The sequence below is a fragment of the Puntigrus tetrazona genome, unplaced genomic scaffold, assembly GCF_018831695.1.
Source record: "Puntigrus tetrazona isolate hp1 unplaced genomic scaffold, ASM1883169v1 S000000001, whole genome shotgun sequence".
Lineage (NCBI taxonomy): Eukaryota > Metazoa > Chordata > Actinopteri > Cypriniformes > Cyprinidae > Puntigrus > Puntigrus tetrazona.
This window is the reverse complement of record NW_025047681.1, coordinates 3239301-3251800: the sequence shown is the minus strand read 5'-3', so window position 1 is coordinate 3251800 and position 12500 is coordinate 3239301. Positions and strand designations below refer to the sequence as shown.

The following is a 12500-nucleotide window of genomic DNA, read 5'->3' as shown; positions in this document are numbered from 1 at the left end:
GGCTGAAAATCATATCCAGCTACAGCTTCCCTAATGACATCGTTGTAGTCACTTACTACAAACTCTGTTGCCTTGTCTGCTACAATAGTGGGAGGAAAGAACTCACCAGCATAAAGAAATGCCTGGAGAAGCTGATGTCTTTCTGCAAGAGTAAAGCAAAGATTTTTAAAGTTATTTAATTTTCTTACACACTGTTTGAAATGAACATGCTTGCTCTCAAACGTCCATAAGCGAATGAGTGGACCGAAATGAATAATGAGGTCAGGGTAGTGGCTATTGATGTTTAGGTCTGAGACAGTGGGCAGGAAAAATGTGTCTTCTAAAATGTAGATACTCATCAATCAAAACTCTCAAATACCCCATCTGACTGCTGGAAATGGCTGGTGAACAAAAAAGTACAACGATTTCCCTTAATAGTAAAATTAGTTGCCAAACTTCATTTGTAACATGGGATTCAATTTTGTCACAAATCAACAATAGCAGCATCCTCAAAAAACACCAGTTTTGTACAGCGTGGCCACCGAGTTTCTCACTTTCTAGGTTAATTTCACAAGGTCTGTCCCTGTTTTCATTACCCAGAAACTGACTGATCTTGCGATTTTAATTCCAGGAAAGTAAAATGTCTGTCCACTTTTACAAGATGTTGTAGGAATTTGTGCTTTGATGCAACCTGTGTTGTTAAAAGCGCTATATAAATAAAAATGATTGATTGATTGAAAAATGATTGAATTAAGGAATGCATGTAATGCTAAATTCTGAAAAAATGTAGGTGCTAATAATTGGACCTAAAAACCCCACATATAATAATAATAAACACAGTCTTAACACACTTAATGGCTGCTCTGTTAATTCTTCATCATCAGTTAGGAACCTAGGTGTGCTGTTTGACAGCAATCTTTCCTTCGAAAACCATGTTTCTAGCATCTGTAAAACTGTGTTTTTCCATCTTAAAAATATAATTAAATTATGAGCTATACTTTCATATTTCTAATGCAGAAATATTAATTCATGTGTTTATGACCTCGAGGTTAGATTATTGTAATGCTTTATTGGGTGGTTGTTCTGCACGCTTCATAAACAAACTTCAGCTAGTCCAAAATGCAGCAGCTAGAGTCCTTACTAGAACTAGGAAGTATGATCATATTAGCCCGGTTCTGTCAACACTGCACTGGCTCCCTATCAAACATCGGATAGATTTTAAAATCTTATTAATTACCTATAAAGCCCTGAATGGTTTAGCTCCTCAATACTTGAGCGAGCTCTTATCACATTATAGTCCTGCACGTCCGCTGCGTTCTCAAAACTCTGGCCATTTGATAATACCTAGAATATCAAAATCAACTGCGGGCGGCAGATCATTTTCCTATCTAACACATAAAATCTGGAACAATCTCCTGAACACGGTTCGGGAAGCAGACACACTCCGTCAGTTTAAATCTAGAATAAAGACAATTTTTCACCAAAGTATTTGAAGTCTTGTTCCCTACAGAGAAATACCAACTGCATTTGATCAGTGCTTGATCTGTTATAAAGACACAGATCTGCTAATTTAAGGTACATAGCAAGTATTTTATGTTTTTTCTTGCCAGATTTTAAAGGGTTTACAACTTCAAAAGAGTCTTGATATAAGACATTTTCACCATCCCACACATCCTTTAAAATGTCCTTCAATGGGACATGACTGTGCACATCTCTGTACTGTTCCCATACAGACTTGCAGTTAAGAGGAGATTCAATTGTTTAACCGGTATGTACTGTGCAAAACACTCTTTTCTTGCTTCATTCTGTCCTAGGCGAATAGGCATCGGCTTAACATAATGGAAAAGGTTCTTGAAAAAATTATTTTCTTTGCTGATCTTAAGGTATGACTGTTACATGACATAAAATGATCTTCAGCTTTAAGATCGTCAAGAACCATTTTTATCATTGCTTCTGGAACATCAAGTGAAATTAACTTTTCCTGAAGTTTGAGACAGGTTGATTCATGGACTGACTAAATATATTCAACAATTGTCTGAATTAATGAGGCTGGAAGCAATAGTTTTGCTTGCAGTTTCAAATAGAACAGAGCAAGATTCCTTAAAAACATCAACATTTTCAGGACTCTGATATCTGATTCCTCACGGTTCTCACATTCAGTCAGTCAATTTTTGTTTTTTAGACAAATGAGAAGTAAATGGGCATGTGGCTCTTCTCATGTGTGAAATTATCTACTACCATAAGGATGTACTCAAAACCTCCTTTGCAGTGGTTTAAATGGAGGAAAGCAACAGAAAGGGCTGGGTCGAGATCATGTTTGTTAATGGGGCTCTTGTCTCATGGCAAGTTTTTTCTGCTGTAAAAACCTGTGTTTTTGTGACATAACTCTCAATGTCTGCCTGCATGCGTGGCCAAAGTAAACATTAACGGATGATTGAGTACGATCTGTACCTTGGTGGCCCATTTTATCGTGAAGCCCTCGCAAGACTGTTCTTTTATATTTCTCTGGCAGGACTAATGTGCATGTGGAAGTGGTACGGCAGAGAATACCATCGTGATTAATGGTAATTTTTCCCATTCACGAAACAGGCATTTTGTTTTTGAGCTACATGTTACTTCTGTTACAACCTGGAGAGATGGTGTTAGGAGAACAATCTGCTCCTGAACGTCAGCAAAACAAAGGAGTTAATAGTGCACTTCAGCACGAAGCAGGTGTGCTCTTACCATCCCATCATGATCAATGAGACCCCAGTGGAGAGAGTGGACAGTTTTCGGTACCTGGGTGTTCACATCACGCAGGACCTGTCTTGGTCCTGTCACATCAACACCCTGGTGAAGAAGGCCCGGCAGCGTCTATACCATCTGAGGCGCTTAAGGGACTTCAGACTCCCATCTCAGGTGCTCAGGAACTTTTACATCTGCACCATCGAGAGTGTCCTGACGGGAAACATCACCTCCTGGTTCGGGAACAGCACCATGCAGGACAGGCGAGCCCTTCAGAGGGTGGTGCGGTCAGCTGAGCGCACCATCCGCACTGAGCTCCCTGTGCTGCAGCACATCTACAACAAGCAGTGCTGTACCAGGGCCAGGAAAATCGTGGAAGACCTCGGCCATCCCAACAATGGACTCTTTTCTCTGTTGCGTTCAGGAAAGCGCTTTCGTTCCCTGAAGGCAAACACAGAGAGAATGAGGAGGAGCTTCTTCCCACAGGCCATTGAATGGGCATTCAGCTTAGAGAGAATTTTCTTTAAACAATAAACTTCCTGGTTGGTAAAACCTCCATGGCTCCTTAAAGCCTTTGCTTTTTCAATAAATTGTACCACATCTGGGAAATATTCTTCCACTCAAACTTTTCTTGCATTTGTTTGTTACTTTAAGAAAGGACTTTATACCATCCACAGTATAAACTTGGATGGAAAAACCACTCTGAGGTAATCTACATGAAAAACTACATTCCGAGAAACACTTTCACTCTCTGTATCAGTTTGATTCAAGCTTGTCTTTTGGTGTGTTTTTAACAAACAATCGTCTAAATCCTTTAAAGCGACCTGATTCTGATCTAGACAGGTTAGACAGGGTTGTTCAACAACTACAGCAAGGCTATTGGAGTCATTCAACTGATTTACTGACTACGTGCTTGCTGAAGGTACTTCCTCTTTCTCCCCCTCAGCGCTAACAACATTCTCCTCTTCAGTAGGCGTGTCTGTTGGCACAACTTCTGTTACTTTTTTCAGATACCGATCTTTGAGCTAAACCTGTACCAGGCAACAGTAGGCAAAGCAGCGACAATGATCCTGCACCTCTCCATCAAGCACTACATCATTTCTCACACCGTCAGCTGGTGGATGGCTGTTATCAGGCTTGTTCAATTTGGCTGGACAAGCGCAAATAAAATGCCTTGTCTCACCACAAACAAAACGTCTCATGTTATTTGTCGTAGCAAAAATGACATAATTAAACTCATCATGACGCAAGTTTAGAGACAAATCCAAATCATCCAAGTCACCTTGTAAAATCATATCGACGTAAAGCCTAAATAATACAACATGCCTTAAAAGCGGAGATTTACACCCAATTGGAATCATCTTAATAGGAGAAACTAATTTGCCATAACGAAAGAGCATTCTGATCAGAACTTCATTCGGAATGAAAGATAGCACATTAAATAAAGTCACTTTTTTCCGAAAGACCAGAAAGAGGGAGCAAAAATGAAAATGCTGTTCATACGAGAGGTGGACAGTATGTTCTCAGGCCCAGTCTGTAAGCATAGAATAGAATGTTCCCAGACTACATTCTATTCTATGCTTACAGCAGAGTCCTCCAAATAAAGCCCCCCAACCCTTTAACCCTCTGGGGTCTGAGGGTGTTTTGGGGGCCTAGAGAAGTTTTGACATGCCCTTATATTTGTGTTTGACATACCCTTATATCTTGTTGTGTGTCATTTATTTAAATAATTATGTTTACTTGATGTCCTGACAGGCTGGAGTTAGTGCAACTTCCACAAACAATAATTTATTATGATGATGATAAATTGTAATCAAAATATCTACAGAAAACATGCCTTGACTCCCTCTGGTGAAGTCAAAAAAGCAGTTTTTGAGAAACCTACACTTTTTCTTCTAAATCTTTTCAGAATCCCGCATTAGTAGTTCATATGCTATTTTCATACATACATACATACATACATATTTCATACATATATTCAGCTCAAAAAAATTGACCTGCAATATGCAATTAATGTCCTGTGACCTACTTTTTGACCATACCTGTTAGAAAAAAGTAGCACATTGATCAGCCAGTAGAAAGTCTTTAATGCTGAGAACTATGCTTATGTTTTCTGCATAATGACACATTTAAAAGTCACTGACCAAACAGATGTTTATAAAACTTCACATTGCTGTTGCAGATTAAATGTAGCACAGATAACATTCAACAAATATTTAAAGGTTAAATGTTAATTATTAGTGACTTAAACCCCTTTTTTCTATTTCTCTACATATCTATTGTCTTGTTTCACTTTATTTTAATAAATGTATTCAGGAATTATAGTTTGGGAAAGGTCCATAAGAAAAATGTATACATGTAAAAGGTTAAATCACAATAACACAATAACAACAGAAGTAATCTTAGGCTACTCAGAGTACACTTGAAATTGTCCTGTTTTAGTCTCGGCCCTTGTCAACTCTGCTAATTTCATAGCTAAATGACCTCCTATGCCATCTTTATCTACCCAAGACCTTGTTGAGAGTTGAGACCATTCATGGAAAGCCGCTAGGCAGTGAGTTGGGTGAACTGCTAAGCCCTGCCAATGAAGTTGAAAGTCAGATGTCTGCCTAAGGAGATATTACTTTTCTGGTATTGGAAAGACCCACAGTGAATATCATCCTGGGATCCTCCTGGTCAGATAGGAACCATGTAAAGTCACTTGCTCAAGCTGCTTTCATACCTATTTATAACCTCCAGGTGCGTGTAATGAAGTGACGTCACCTAACCGAGGTTATATAAGCCAAACTGGCACATTTGACTGTCACAGTGTGGTTTACGAGAGAGAGCACTCAATGAGGAAAATAAACTTAAAAAGTTTTAATTTTCTAGAAACAAAATAAACAATAAAGTTACAGGCTGGCAGGTAGACAGGACACAATACCACAAGCATTTAAGACGAGAACCGAACACAGCTGAAGACAAGTAACTAAAAGTAGTTTACACTGAACACATGGCACAAGACAAAACAACAACAAAGGAGTCCACATGTGTGACATTGACACATGAAAATGGGGATGAAATATTGTCTCCTGTTCTTGAGACAGAAGATCCCTCCTGATTGGAATCACCCACAGTGAGCCATCAAGGAGGACTATAACTGTAAATCTGAGAACCATATTCTCATCAGCCAATGCAGCGCTATCAGTAAGAGACAAAACCCCTGTTGACAAACCTTCACCAGGCCTCCTGGGAGCAGAGCTATCGAGAGACATGCATAAAGGCGCAATCTTGGCCATGTGGGAGCTGGATGAGTCTGGTAGTAAAGGGACATGGTGCTGTCTCCTGTGAGGCAAAGAGGTCCACCTCTTCTACATAAAAACTCTCCCAAATTTGACTGACTACTGCGGGGTGGAGTTACCATTTCCCATGTGTCAGAGCTTGTCTGGACAGAAAGTCTACTCCCATATTCATATACCCTGGAATGTAAATCGCCCTGAGGGACAGGAACTTGTCCTGTGCCCAAATCAGCACCTGGTGCGATAACTTGTTTAAGTGGCGCGAATGCAGGTCTCCCTGGCAATTTATGTGAAAGACTACCACCAGGCCGAATGAAAGAACCTGATACTGGTAAGCTTCACCCCCAAAAGCAAACATCAGGAATCTCCAGTCCTCTGGCTGGATTTGAGAAATAATCATTGTTGGAACTACTATTCTTGTTTCGTACTTTTATTGACATTATTGTCTCATATATCAAAGTGGTTTTGAAGAACTTCTGTGTGTGTGTAAAGAGTTTGGCAACATGCTCACAAAGGACAGGACGCTGTCCAGAGCCGACACCTTGCTGAACTCTTGCTGAACTCTCCCCCAAGCAGATTCCATCTAAATGATGAGGATCAAGCACCCACAAGAAAGGAATGTGCCCTATTGTAACCTTTTTATGGGGGTTGCTCTTTCTTTATGTATAAATAAAGATGTGTGAGGGGCCATGCTTCAGAAGCAAACTAAAGAGAGCTGGAAACAGTTTACTTCCCTTGCAACTGAAGCGATGTCACTTGCAAGTTACACATTCGGAACAAATTCTCGTGTCTGTTATTGAGTTGTCTTCGGGCAGGTAAAGAACCTTAAAGGGGCATCCAGACCCAACATTAATTTGGTGTTTCCGCCCGGTTACCGACAAGGCAGATCGGAGAAGAGGAGGACGGAGAGGACCTGAGAGAATATCTCTGCGCAGAGTCGGGCAATAGACGTCTGTCTAAAATCTACCCTTGTGAATTCGTAGGAGGTCAATGAATCTCCATCTGCAAAAATCTACTTCTCCGCGCTGTCTGACGGTGACCGTTTTTCAGAAGACATCTCAGCACTAATTAGGTAAATATAATCATATTATATTACACTTGACAAGGCTAGATGCCTGTTTTTCTGATTGAGTGTTAGTTACACTGAGCGATAAGTTTCGCTCTGGACGAGGCTAGATGCCCAGCTAGATGTCAGTTCCGCAACATGTTTCCATGAATTTAGCATCTCCCGACAGTTTACTGTCATCGTTCCCCATTTTTTAGGTATGATTCAACCATAAACCACACGTTGAATGAAATCGTCCACTATACCAAGCTTCTACAGGCTCTAATAGTCTGCAGGTATAGCTGTTTCACTCAACCAGTTTTCTCAACCAGTAACCAAAAAATACTGACTGTAATAGCCTGACTCTCTGTCTGGCAGTGGAACACGTTCTGTGGCCCCTTTGTCCAGCAGAGTCTGCAATTCTTGTATCAACAGATACGCTTGTTACGGTTTCACAGAAGTTAGGACCACACCATTGAAAGGGGCACAAGCTTTGACATTTCAATAGATGGAGGGATGTTAGATGTTCCGTGTCCTGAAACGTGGCAGAAGCAAACCCAACGGACTCTTCAGCTCAGTGGGGGAAGAAAGCTCACAAACGCTTCCTAATGGCAAACCTAGCGGTGTTGACTGCATCACCAAACAGGCCAGAGGGAGTCAAGGAAGAAAGTGTGGTCTTTGTCCTTGATGCCCGTGAGGCTGTGGCACAAGTGTCTCTTTGTGGAAACCAAGGTAGCCATCTGCTGCCTGTGCCCGGGCCGCCGGCTTGGTTGAATAGAGAGACAGATCTGTGGCTTGGCATAGTTCTAAGAACTCCTCTTCGTCGATGGACCTGCCAGTTCTCAAATCTTTCAGAAGGTCAACCTAGTAAACCTGCAGACCCGCCATGGTGTATAGGGCAGCACTAGCTGACCCCCTACCTAAAAAGCCTTCAGCCACCAGTGAAGATGTTAGTCTGCATGGCTTGATGGGGAGACTAGGTTTTTTCAGGGATTATGAAGTCCCAGAAGAGAGATAGCCCACAAGCATCTCTTCAATCTGGGACATCATTGTGTAGCCCTGTGCCTTTGAATCAATGATGGTTGAATAAATCGATGATGGCCTCCCGTCTCACACGCCTTGGGCAGATAGACACATGATCCCCAGGAATGTGTTGAGGGAACGTCTGCTTGCTGTTTTCCTCCTGAAAAAAGCGAGCTACACTCTTGCATTCTGCCTTGAGCTCAAGGACAGCGTGCAGAAAGCGTGCAGATCATCATCGGAGAGGATCCGCTGACAGAGCAGTAAACATCTCCTATCAGCATCTTCAATTGCGTACTTTTTTAATTCATATTATTAATGAAGTGACATCACCTAACCAAGGTTATATAAGCCAAACATTGGCGTTTTTGACACACATGCTTCAACAACTGGTCGAGTAAAGGATGTTCTTATTAGCGCTTTGATTGCAGTATTGAGAGTACAAATGCATTACTGGAAACAAAAAGGCCATTTCTAAACGTTCGTCCTGCCCATTTACAGCCACGGTGGCTATCTTGGCTGCAGAGACTGTTGTTAACCTCTCTGTGCCCTCTATTAAAGTTCTGCCTGCTCCGCCCTGGAGAGTCCCAGCTCTGCCTATGCTTTGTGGCCGAGGTCCAATAATGCTCAAACCTGCAGGACTGCCATAGTCCAATGCCTCAGCTGCCAGAGCATCTGGCATCCCAAGGTCTTCAGCAGTTAAGCTGGTTCCCTTTCAGTTATGGCAGTGGCCATGTTGTTTGTCTGGGCAGTAAACTACTCATTCCAGAACCAGGTCCAGTTCAAAGTTCTGATCCTGAGTTAAGTCCAGACCAAGAATCTGCTCCAGAGTCGAAGTCCAGTCCAAGACTCTTCTGAACCAGGTCCTATCGCTGAATCCAATTCAGATCCAGTTCCGCTCTGGCTACAGATCCAGTTGGACTCACCTAAACCACCATGTGCTCCACAAGCTCCTCCTATACAACCATTTCTCGTATCTGTCACTCTACTGGCCATTCAGCTCCATTAGCTTCTCCATTGGCCTCAAGCTGGTTTTTAATCTCGGTTTTGCTAACTCCACCGTGGCCACCACCTTCAGTCAAATAGGCCCCAACTCTGGTTTTACTCTGGTCCCTGATGGTTCTTTTGTGGCCACCCCCTTCAGGTCTGTCAGTCCAATTTACCAGTGTGTCAAATTTTTACTGTGTGTCTCTGTGGACTATTAAAGGATCTTAAACTGCATATGGACCTGTTGTCTGTTACCAATCGATGCGCAACTGTAACAAATAATCCTAGAATTTTTTTCTGACTGTTTTTCCCAGTAGTGCACACTGAAAAAGGGGGAAAAAGTAATTTAAATTTGATTTTATATAATTTGGAGTGCTATAGATGGATTCTTTAAAAAAAAAAAAAAAAAAAAAACAATTACTTTTTAGACTCGCACATGATTATTTTTGTATTCTATGTATTACAATCAACAAAAGCACTTATGTCCAGAAACTTATTTTTCTATTCTGTTTTATACTTTAGTTATTATGTATTCAAGAAAAACTCTTAAAAAAGTACATGTACTGCATGTTAAGATAACTGGGAATTGTCATAGCATTTGTTATGACATTATCTTGACATTAACATTTGACTAAATGTTAATGTCAAGACAATAAGTTTCATTCCTTTCATGACATCTTTTGGTATGCTGTCAGTTTCTAAAGAGAAAATAAGTTACATTTCTTCTACATTCCTTCTCTGGTAGGGTGTCAGTTTCTAGAGAAAACAAGTTTCATTCTTTCCAAATCATCTCTGTATGCTGTCAGTTTCTTAAGAAAATAAGTTTCATTCCTTCTACAGTATCTCTGGTATGTTGTGTCTGTTTGTAGAGAAGACATATTTCATTCCTTCCAAAGCAGCCTGGTATGGTGTCAGATTTCCTTTCTTGTAAAAAGGAGGCACTTATTTCAAAAATAATATACTTTAAAAGAACACACATAAGTGCAAATTAAATATGCTTTTTCTAATGCTTTATTAGATCATATCTGTGACTGACTTATTGATATTAAATACAGTTAGTTGAACTTTTGAGTAGTTTTTTAAAGACATACTAAAAAAATAATAAAATGTACTGAAATATAAAGATGTACCCTTCAGTAGATCGAGGGAGAAAGGAAACGAAGTACTATTGAAGCAGCTAAGATGGCCTCTAGATGGCTGTGACCCAAGAGGGGACATCCTTGACTAAATGTAGCTAGTTAGCCATCTGGACACAAACAGAGGTCTGACTCAGTCAACATCAATGTTGTTGGAAAGAGATTATTAGGCCATAGTTCAATTAGGAAATTTAAGTAGTTTTTATAAGCAAGCCTTAGAAAAAGCATTACTGGTGTGAACCCTAAGACAAAAAAAGTGACGTTAGGATAAAACATAAATATGATACTTTATTGCTGTCATATGTAGAGCCAACCCAGGACACATTATCTCTCTACCATCAGACTTTCCATCACTCGTAGTATTTAGTGCTTCTTATACCTCTTCAGCATCCATAAATCATCTTTATTTACTAATTTTGTCTTAATTTATTAAACTGATAACCATTGCTCACTGAGTGAAAAGACTTTCCTAACAATAAACAATGTTAAGGGGCAAACATAAAGGAGCAAGAAAATAACAGTCTGAAAATATAGCCATTATATAGGGGGTCAACGACTGACCAAGTGCAGCAATTATAGTTATAAATGCTTTGTGTTGCACAGTTTTAGTAAAAGTCAATGACTGGGAGACTTGAATGTTTTATTGAAAATTATTGAAAAGACCCTGAGACAAGTGGCCCGGAGACGCAAGGTGTTACTCTTCAGGAGATGGTGAACACAACGCCACTGCCTTTCCCTCCAGAGGAGGGCCAGGTGGGGAAACTTCTGTTTTATTTTTCCTGCTGTTCCTCCACAGGGTCTGTGGTACCAAATGTTTCAGAAAAAGAGCAATCTCCTTATCCTCCGGGCCTTTGGGTCCGTAGAGTGTCAGAATGCAGAGATCCATCTCTTTACTCTCCCCCATAGCACCCCCCTTTGCCAGTGGCCAAGAGATGGCGGTTAGGGGATGCTATGTTTCTCCACATTTCTCCAGCCATCATGGTAAGGCACCCAGACAGTCACTGTGGGAATCCCAGTCAGAACGGGCCGCCCCTCTGACTGCTTCCGCTGCACACCCTTTGGTACGGCGATGACTCCCAATGGTGCCACTCGCAAAGAGTTTAGATGTGTGGTTAACACTACCCAATCCCTCGCGATGGCTTATCCGGACGATTCGGCTCGGTTATGTGATCCAATTTGCCTGGCACCCTCCTAGGTTCAGTGACATTCCAGAAACATCTGTGGCAGCCCAGAACGCCTCTGTCTTGCAAGAGGAAATTACTGTCCTCCTGGCAAAGAATGCAATCGAGCCAGTCCCTCCAACCAAGATGAAGGCAGGGTTCTACCGCCCTACTTCATTGTACCCAAAAAAAGGCGGTGGCCTTGACCAATCCTGGATCTGCGAGTTCTGAATCGGGCCCTGCACAAGCTTCAGAATGCTCAAGCAGAAGCACATCGTCAAATGCATACAACACCAGGATTGGTTTGCAGCAATAGACCTGAAGTATTTTCATGTCTCCATCCTTCCGTCTTTACGAAGGTCACGGAGGGTGCTCTTGCCCCCTTACAGGAAGTGGAGTCTGACTCCTCAATTATCTCAACGACAGGCTTATTCTAGCCTCAGTCACGGGAGAAGTTTTGCAGAACACAGGGACCTGGTAAGGCAGCACCTCAGCCAGTTGGGGCTTCGGGTCCACTGGGAAAAGAGCAAACCTCTCCTGTTCAGAGGATCTCTTTCTCGGTCTGGAGTTAGACTTGGTGAGTATGACAGTGTCTCTCACAAAAGAACGTGCACAATCGGTGCTGACTTGTCTGAGTTTATTCAGAGGCAAGACAGTGGGGGCTTTCAGAGGCTCTTAGGGCATATGGCTTCCCGTGAGCTGCAGTTACACTGCTCGGTTTACTTCATATGCGACCACTTCAGCACTGGTTACATTCCTGAGTCCCGGATGGGCATGGTGCAATGGGGACACTGCATGACAATCATGCTGGCTTGTCATCGCACTTTCAGCCCATGGACAAACTTTTGCTTCTAGTTGCTGCCGCGCAGGACAAGCACGTGTTGGTCCGCACAGACAACATGTGCAACTGTGTCGTGACATCAACCATCAGAGAGGTTTATATCATATTGCATATCATAGCCCGCCATCTCCTCCTATAGAGTCAATCGCAGTTCAAATCACTGGGCGCATTGTTCATATTCGGGGAGCTCAATCGCGGCAGCTGGCGTACTCTCGACAACTCATCCTCGGAGAATGGCGACCCACCCCAAAACGAGCCAGCTGATTTGGTGCCCATATGGAGAGTGCTCAGGGTCAAACTGTTTGCTTCTTGCAAATCCTCTTCTTGCCA

The 12500-nt window shown here is 41.9% G+C and overlaps 1 protein-coding gene across 10 annotated transcripts in view; it reads right to left on the bottom strand.

Moving 5' to 3' along the window:
* Nucleotides 1–12500, bottom strand: part of LOC122331563 (putative mediator of RNA polymerase II transcription subunit 26) — a 274294-nt gene that overhangs the window by 144795 nt on the left and 116999 nt on the right. Inside the window, exon 1 of one of the 10 annotated variants that reach the window (XM_043229081.1) lies at nucleotides 1–689. This exon is cut by the window's left edge and continues 1305 nt beyond it. The exons of 8 other annotated variants lie outside the window; for them this stretch is intronic. The gene's annotated coding sequence lies outside the window, so the exon portion shown is untranslated. Of the gene's footprint in view, nucleotides 690–12500 lie in introns of those variants that run through there. One more of the 10 variants, XM_043229089.1, reaches the window with a different exon arrangement.